The 9548-nt window shown below is 39.5% G+C and overlaps 1 non-coding gene across 1 annotated transcript; it reads left to right on the top strand.

Moving 5' to 3' along the window:
* The first annotated feature begins 8053 nt into the window (after nt 1–8053).
* On the top strand, nt 8054–8160 carry LOC141634789 (small nucleolar RNA R71). The gene has a single exon (XR_012539510.1). It is a non-coding gene; the product is annotated as a small nucleolar RNA R71 (small nucleolar RNA).
* Nucleotides 8161–9548: the final 1388 nt, after the last annotated feature.

The raw sequence follows: 9548 nt of genomic DNA, 5'->3' as shown, positions 1-9548 counted from the left end.
GACCTTGCTAATTGACATGTTATTAGTAGAATCGTATAAGTGCATATCTACTAGTTTTCGTTAATTATTTGCTGAACTTGAGACTTGACTTAGAATTTTGCCAAACTACATCATATTTCTGAGTTATTAGAGCCTATAACTGGTGACATCCATGACCAGTTTATATAGGATGTGAGTAGTACTCCTTATGAGACATGTTACAAAAATGTGCATAAATATGAACTTGATCTGCTTAATACCTGTAAGCATTCGGTTTGTGGTTTGTTGACACATGTGGTAGATGTTTCCCTTTATTCGTTTTGCCCATAAGCTTCACACTGCCAAAAACAACCTTTTTGTCCCATTACTACATCCTACATTTAGCCTGTCCTTTGTCAAGCTAGTAGTCTATGTGTTGGGATTGTCACTTAGTTTTTGGTGGCATATGCTCTTTTGAGATATTGATGGGAAGATGAAAAAGGAAGAAAAGAGAAGAACAAGAGAAAATGATTCGAAAAAACAAAAAAAGAGGTTTTGTACTGTTCAAAGCAGTCGATCGACTGCCAATTCTGGTTGATCGACTGAGGTTCGAAAGAAAAGAAGAAATCAATTCGCATAATTCAAATCCTTATCTTATGGCGATTTTTGCTCCCATGTTGCATTAGTATCTTATGGGGAGTTAGTTGATTACTTTTATACTGGAGATTGTGTGTTTTGTGCCTGCTATAGCACCATTTCGATTGTTTATAAGCAAGAAGTTGGATGTTGCCATATGGTTCCGTTTTGGTACTAGCTTGATCACCTATACCTCCACTTTTCCATAAATGTTTTGCCTCTTCTTACCCATACCTCACATATTCACATATATACCTCGGCACGTGTCATGGTCTTTTGTTGGTTGGAATGCATATGTACGGTCATAGAGATTACTTTCATATTATATTGCAGGCATGTTCTTATAGGTCGTAGTTAGGTGAAAGTCTTTGCAATATGAATTCTTTCTATCCTCTTATATATTCACCTATGCTTATGAGTGGCTCGAGCGACCCGTGAGAGTCCGATTTGATAAGTCTCTATAGTTGAAGGTTTAGAAGTTCTTAACGACCTTATAACTCGTTTGCATGATTCGCCTTGCTAATTGATTGTTAGTCATTGCATTAAAATTGTTTAGGCTTTACAGTTTGCAATTCGCTCTGAGATTGAACTCGTTCCATTAGGTCATTAGATTGAGTCTAGTTCTTGCTTGGGGACAAGCAAGGGTTTGGTATGGGGAAGTTTGATGCGTGTCATTTATATGATGTTTTATACCTCATTTTACACGCATTTCAGAGCTCATTTGTGTAGTTTAAGCTACCATTTCCCCTATTTCCGTCTACTTTCGTGTTTTTGTACATTATTGAAGGAATGTGAAGAATTCAACGGAAATTGAGCCAAATCCGTCCCCGAGTATCCTGCATTGCATTTGACGTGAAGTATTCACTTAAGGAGCGAGCTTGGTGCGCCTTTCAAGGCCCAAAAGACAAATCCACGAGATTATAGAAGTCAAGTACCAGCTAGAGCAGTCGATCGACCAGTACCCTTAGTCGATTGACCAACCCACGGTATCCACAAGCTACTGTACCCTGCATCCCAGTCGATCGACTGGTCCCAGCAGTCGATCGACCAAGACGCTACTTCAGACGAGAATTAAAAGATTGGGAAACTTTAAGCCCATGGTATTTTAGGTTTTGGAAATAAAAGTTACGTGAGTTTTGCTATATAACGTAACCTAGAACATCAGAATAGACATCAAATTATTATCTAAGATTTACATTCAGTTTTATCAGTTTTAGAATATCAATAATTAGGGTTCAGAATATTGGTTTGCATCGGATTTTCGTTCGTACTTCTAATCATTCCGTTACAATTCTTCTGCAATTTCGGTATTCCTTTTGTTCTATTTTAGTTCATCTTTATTGCGTTGATAGTATAGAAATTGCTAGTTAGATTCCAAGCCAATTTTGCCGTCTTATGTTATTTATTTATCTTTCCGTATTAATCATGAATTCAGTAGATTTAATAGTCAATCTTATTGTTGTTATCATTCTTAGTATAAGTAGGTAATTTATTCGTGCTAGGATGTAGGAGAATTATAGTGTAGGCGGCAATAGAATTAACATGGCCTGAAATCGCGTGTCAGTCGATCGACTGCCATACCTGGTCGATCGACTGACCACGTGAGGTTTACCCTCGTTTTAATTGATTTAAATGTTGTATTTGACGAATCCAATGCATGCGACTAGTTGAATGCTTAATATATGACTGACCCATTAGATCGAAAGATAGGGAAAGTTGTTAGATCACCAATTAAAATGACTAAACTATGCTGAGATCGAAAGATAGGTAAAGTTTAGATTACTAGTCACTTTTCAAGACGAGAGTCAGTATTAGTGATAATAGGGACTTGTAGCGAGATCGAAAGATGCTTTTTGTTAAGAGTGGACCGAGAGGACCTCTTATTTTCCCGCCTCATGTGTTTGATTTAGACCGACTCAGTTTGCTGCCGCCGAAACTATAGTGAACCAACCATCCTAGTACCCTTCTTTTATCTATTTTATTCACGTATTTAGTTTATTATCTTTTATTACTCTTAGCTATAGACCAAAACAACTCAACCCCCACATTCGTTACCTTAGACTAGAATTAGACAATTATTAATTACATTCGCCTCCTTGTGGTTCGACCTTGTTACCACTAGCCTAGGTTAGTTTTAATAGGAATTATAAATCTTATTTTTGGTACTCACAACGACGGGTATCAACTACGCTACAAAGGATATGAACTTGTTTTTGGTTTTTCAATTTTTCAATTTTTATGGTTTTTCAAAATTTTCAATTTTTTTGGATTTTTGAATAAAAGTTAAGTTAGAATTCCCCATCCCCACACTAATATGGGCATTGTCCTAAATGGCCAAAATGATGGGAAATCATGCAAGCATGATGCATGAATTCTACTCTAAATGCAAGCTACACAAAGCTACACTACATGATGCATGGTTTTTTTGTTCATGACGGAGAGCGTAATTTAGATTACCTCCCGTTGCGTATGCATGTACTTCCCCAAACCGAGTTAGACATTATTTCTAATGTCCTAAATTTGGGGGTAGTTCATGCACACAAGATGCAATGCATGAAACTAAATTTGTCATTTTGGATTTTCAAAAGGTGGGAACAATGAAATAACAACACCTCAATGGGGCCGAGGTGTTAGTCCTCTATGTTGCTAGGACTCAACCAACCATGATCAAGATAAAGTAAATAAAACAAAGAAAGAAGTAAGCAAACCTCAAGAGGGTAGGAGCCTCCAAAGCTTGCTAGTCTTCCACCATATCATCATTATCATCATCTTCCTCAGTAGAAGTGGACTCATCACCACTTCCCTCTTCACTTTCTTGTTCACTTTGTTCATCATCCTCTTCTTCTTCTTCACTAGCCTCTTCATCAATTCTATCAACAACCTCATCACCGACAACCTCATCGTCACCCGGAATCTCACCGCTAGATGCACTCGGAAAGAAGACTTCCCTATCCGCCCAACTAGGCAAAGGACATGAAGGATCAAGTAGTCCTTGCCTAGCTAAATGAAGGAGGGGTGGATATTGGGCTAAGTAAGCATCTTCCCGATCCTTAAAAGCTTGCTTGTGCATCTCTTGCATAAGTAGAGTTATATAATCTTTGCTTGCTTCAACACCTTCGGGTTTGAACTCTTGGTACTCGAAAGGATAGGGTGGTGTGACAATGGAAGAGGAGGGCATTTCAAATTCATCCCTTTGTTGTCGGATAATGTATTCGGCTTCTTTTGAGAGGGGAAGGAGGTAGTTGGTCCGATGGACACTCAAACGACAAATCTTAGAAGGCAAAGTAAATGATCTAGCCTCATTGGTGAGCCACCCATACTTGGTGTCAAGAGGGTTATGGGTAACCCACTTGTACTTGTTAATCATAGCATCCATATCAATGAGATGACCCCCCTTTTTCGCCACATACTTGCTACACTTGTTGAAATTCGGATCAAAGTACTTAGCCAAAAGAGTGACTAGACCTCCATTTAAAATAACAGTGGTGTCTTGCTTCCCACAATCAACATTTAGCCATCTATCCACCAAAAGCCTTAGAGAATTGAAAGGCTTGGTGAATTCCCTTCCAATATTTAAGGCCGACTCAAGAAGAACACAATCGAGCTTGGTAAAGTGGTTGGTGTCTTTTATTGCAATGATGGTATTCCCTATGACCTTATGCCACACTCTAATGCCCGGATGGTGGACTAATAGAGCGCGACTAGCATGATAGTTCTCAAATTTCCTTCCGTAAATCGCCTCCCAAAGAGGAGCGGGGTCATACTTTCCGGGATTCTTGAAATAACTATGTGAATCGCTAAGACCCAATGCTTTACCCAATTCTTCAAAGGTGATGCGCCTACTCACAGTAGCTAGGCGGAACTCGATGTTTTCCACTGTCTCTACCTTAGTAACTTTCAAAGAACTCAAGAATTCTAAGGTAAGGGAGGGGTATGTCAATTCTTTTGTTGCAAACAATTTTCCCAACCCCATGGCTTCAAAGAAGGCTTTAGTTTGCTCAAGGACACCCAACTTATCTAAGGCATCTTCACAAATAAACTTGGTGGATAGAAAGGATTTTCTAGCATACTTGGTAAATGTTTCCCTATGGGAGTTAGAGACGAAAATTACCTCCGGATAGTTCGAAAGTTGAGAAATTTCCGGAGTTGTTGATGTTGTTGCTTCCAAGGGAGGTTGTTGTTGTTGCACTTCCAAGTTTGAGCTAGCTACCACCATAGCCAATGAGGCTTTCTTTGCTTGAAGACTCTTTTGTCTTGTTGATAGTGCCTTTGCCTTAGGTGCCTTTGTTGCTCCTTTTGTCCTTGCCATTGATGATTTAACCAAGAAAAGAGTGAAAATCTTCAATTTCCAAGTATACCCAAATAGATTTTAAGGTGAAAGGCTTTGCCTTTATAATTTCAAAAATCGACTCAATGGTTGAAGATTTTGGTGCTTGGTTTGATTTTTGTTGAAACACGAGTGATTAAATTTTATTAGAAGGATGATTTGATTTGATTTTGATGAATGTGGTTGAGGAAATCTTGTTTTTGTGATGGAGAGGATGAGGGTTTTGAGTTTTGGGGTTTATGGGTAGTGTTTTGAATGAAGAAATGAATGGGGGATGGGGTTTATAAAAGACCCGAAAAATTTTGAATTGCAGGGGAAGATGGGCGTCTTTCCTTCGGGACGCTCGGATTCTGCTTGTTTCGGCTTCAGAGTTCTCGCCTAAAGACGGGCAACTTTCAGTAAAGACGCTCGGATTGTTCAACTGCGGGACGGGCGTCTTCTGTTGAAGACGGGCGGATTCTCTTCCAGTGAAATTTCTTGTTTTTCCCAGCCAAAAAGACGGGCGTCTTTCCTTTCAGGACGGGCGTCTTTCAAAGGACGGGCATCTTCTCTTGCAGGACGCTCGGATTTATCAACAATCCCAAAATTTCAAAATTTCAGTTCAGATGGACGGGCGGATTCTTACAAAGACGACCGGATTGCCTGAAGACGGGCGGTTTCCCTTGAAAACGCTCGGATTCTCCCTGTTTTACCCGGATTCAGTTCCATCCGTGTACTTGTATATCCCTTGTCATTTTTCATTCTTCAAAATCCCGGGTTCTTCATTTTTGGGGCACTACTAAGGCATGAATAGCCTAGGCAATTGCTATCCCCACACTAAGCTAAAGCACTACACATCAATTGAATCATTAGTCCCTCCCTAACTTCTCTCAAAAATGATAATTATCTTGATCAAAGCATAAGAATCCAAGAATGACAAAAATGCAATGTAAGAATTAAAATGCGAGTTAGGGAGTTAGAAATATTTACAAATGGTGGTTTAGGGAGGACTCCACCAAACTCTCATCCTTAGTGAGATGTCATGGGGGAATGTCCAAGGTGTTGTTGATGTTGCTCAACACCTTGAAGAAGTAATCAAAAGCTTCTTCATTATCATGATAAAGATCTTCAATAAACCTTTGCCCTTGTTGTCGGTCTTGATCGATAGCATTACCAATATAGGGATTGAAAATCCCTTCAAACTCATCGTCCCAAAGACCACAAACTTCATCCACTTGATCACTAAAGATCTCTTGAGTTGATGGAGACAACTCTCCCATTTTCTTGTCTTGGCCAATAAGCCCATCCTCTTCATTGCTCGACTTTGGTGAGCTTTTCAAACTCTCTTTGTTACAATTCACTTGCTCTTTGAATGGAGCATCTTCAATTTTCTTCTTCCATTGGAATTCCGACTTCTTCCTATCATCCTTCCGGCTATAATGATCAACCATAAAACATGGTTCATGCAAACGGGGAGCTCTCATGGTCTTGTCAAGATTGAAAGTTATGCTCTCATCTCCTACTTCTAGAGTGAGCTCTCCATGCTTCACATCAATCACCGCACCCGCGGTGTGTAAGAAAGGTCTTCCTAGAATGATTGGAATGTTGGAGTCTTCTTCCATGTCAACAATGACAAAGTCCACCGGGATGAAAAATTTCCCAATTCTTACGGGAACATCTTCCCATATCCCTAATGGTTTCTTCGTCGATATATCGGCCATCTGGAGTGTGATATTGGTGCATTTAAGCTCTCCAATCCCCAACCTTTTACTCACCGAGTACGGCATAACACTCACACTAGCCCCTAGATCACATAAGGCTTTGTTGATCGTGGTGTCGCCAATGGTACACGGTATTGAGAAGCTTTCCGGATCTTTGAGTTTTGGAGGTGAACTCCCTTGAAGTATTGCACTACTCACCTTAGTGAAGGCGATAGTCTCAAGCTTCCGGATCGACTTCTTCTTTGTGAGGATGTCTTTCATGTATTTTGCATAGGCCGGCACGTGATTGATAATTCCGTGAAAGTAATTGAGACTTCCAAATTCTTCACAATTTTCATAAATTTTCCAAGTTGTTCATCAAATTTGGGCTTGGATTGACGACTTGGAAAAGGAAGTCTAATCACAATGGGCTCCTTCTCCTTGACCTTGTCTTCATTTTTCTTTGAAATTTCTTCTTTTGATGGTTCTCCACCCTTGGAGTTTTGCACAATTTCTTCTTTATCACTAGCTTCCACAACTTCATCCTCAACTTTTTTCTTCGGTGCTTCATACCTTGTACCACTCCTCAAGTGAATGGTACTAACCGTTTCATGTCTTGGGGGATTACTTTGAGGTGGTAATTGCCCCTTTTGTCTTTGTGAGCTTGAAGATGCTAGTTGAGTCAATTGGGTTTCCAACATTTTGGTGTGAGCTAGGATGTTGTTGATGGTCGTTTCCTTTGCTTGACAATCCTTTTGCATTTGAGTGAAAAACTCTTGTTGATTCTTTTGCATTTGAAGGACCGCTTTTTGAAAATCAAAACCTTGGTCATTTTGTTGATTGTATGGAGATTGATTTTGGTAACCTTGGTTTTGGTTGTAAAAGGGTCTTTGATTTTGGGTTCTCATGGGAGGTGGGGTGTATGTTGTTTGAGGGTTTTGAACATTTTGGCTTTTGTATGAGAGATTTGGATGGAATTTGGTGTTTTCATTGTAATAGTTTGAATAAGGGGTACCATCTTGTATGCTTGGAAAGCATTCACTTATTCATTTGTTTCCCTACATTCACTTTGGTCATGTCCCAAAGTTCCACAATTCTCACATATCCCACTTGGGATTGATGAAGATGCCGTCATGGCATTAACATGATGCTTTGGTGATTTTAAGGCTTCTTCAAGTCTAGCCATAGCTTTTTCAAATTCAAATTGATGGTATCAATGTGAGCACTAAGTTGAGCACCCAATTGAGTAATGGAGTCCACTTCATGCTTTCCTCCTCTAGTAACCTTGCGAGGTCTACTATATTGTGAGTTATAGATCGCCATTTCCTCAATTTTGTTCAAAGTTTGATTGTCATCAACTTCCGTGAACATTCCATTTGATCCCATGTTGAGAATGTTCCTTGAATCTTCATAAAGACCGTTCCAAAATTGTTGTACCAAGAACCACTCGCTAAGTCCATGGTGAGGACATGAGCGACGAATCCCCTTAAACCGCTCCCAAGCTTCATACAAAGATTCTTCATCTCTTTGCTTAAAGCCCGTGATTTGAGCTCTTAGCATGTTAGTCTTTTCCGGTGGATAGAACTTTTTGTAGAAAGCTAGAGCCAACTTCTTCCAAGAATCAATTCCGAGAGTAGCCTTATCAAGGCCTTTCAACCATTGTTTCGCGGTGCCAATTATAGAAAAAGGAAATAAGACCCATCGTATTTGGTCTTGAGTTACACCGGTTTGAGAAATCGCATCACAATAGTCACAAAAAGTCTCCATATGAGAATGAGGGTCTTCACTAGGCATCCCCCCAAATTGGCTTCTTTCGACTAATTGGATAAATGCAGATTTGGCAATAAAATTTCCGGTTAGATGTTGTGGTGTGGGAGTACCATTGGGTAGGTTCTCTTTGGTGGGTACGGAATGTGATGAAAACTTAGGCATTGTGGGTTGATTTTGTGTTGGGTTCTCCTCACCTTCTCTTGCAAAAGGGTTGATGAACTCAATAGTATTTGGTTGAATATCTACAACCTCACCAATACCTCTCAAAGTTCTCCTAGCAAGTCTTCTATTGGTTGTCAAAGTTCTTTCAATTTCACGATCAAAGGGTAACAAGTCACCTTGTGACCTTCTAGACATGCAAAATATTAAACAACTCGGAAACAATTAGAACAAACCTTGAGGACTTTTACTTTCCCTAGGCAAAGAAAGACACAACTAATAACAATATAAGAAAATCTAAATCAAGTTAACACTGTCCCCGGCAATGGCGCCATTTTTTGGTCGGGATATTTTTACTAAATCTTTCGGTTACTTGTCGTTAGGAGCACCTAGACCAAAACACAATTTATAACTTCACAAACAGCTCTACAATTAGTAAAGTGGCAAGTAAAGGTCGGATCCCAAGGGACGGGAATTGAGATGAGATTTTTATTGCAACTAGTGGTGTCTTAGGGGTGTCACAATTGAGGTTTTATGTAGAAGATCACTAAACTAAATAGTAATGAAAGTAAACAAGCAAGATGAATTAAAAGGGATGTAAACAATTGATAAAAAGCACTAGGGTGTCATGGGGTCATAGGGGATTCATGGGAATTGATCATACGAACATGTTCTCAAATTATAAGCAAGCAATTATTGTTGTGATGGATCGAGTTGGTTTATATCTTACAATCCTAGGAAAGTTTGGGTCCCGGAGCCGAATCGATTAGATTGTACAGCACCTACAAGTCGACTTAGTCTTCCTTACTCAACAACATGCATAGTCTAATGAGACTCGAGTTTGTTTATGTCTTACAAGTCTCATTGAAAAGATAGGTGATGGGTAAAAAATGCAAGGATTCATAGGCTCACATTTCATCAAACATAACATGTGCATGAGTTGAGATCACAACAAGCAAGCAAATAAACTATGAAATCATATTAATTTAAGCATGAATCATTCCCCATGTTGGTTTCCT

This window comes from Silene latifolia, chromosome Y (genome assembly GCF_048544455.1).
Source record: "Silene latifolia isolate original U9 population chromosome Y, ASM4854445v1, whole genome shotgun sequence".
NCBI lineage: Eukaryota > Viridiplantae > Streptophyta > Magnoliopsida > Caryophyllales > Caryophyllaceae > Silene > Silene latifolia.
This window is presented reverse-complemented; position numbering and strand designations above follow the sequence as displayed.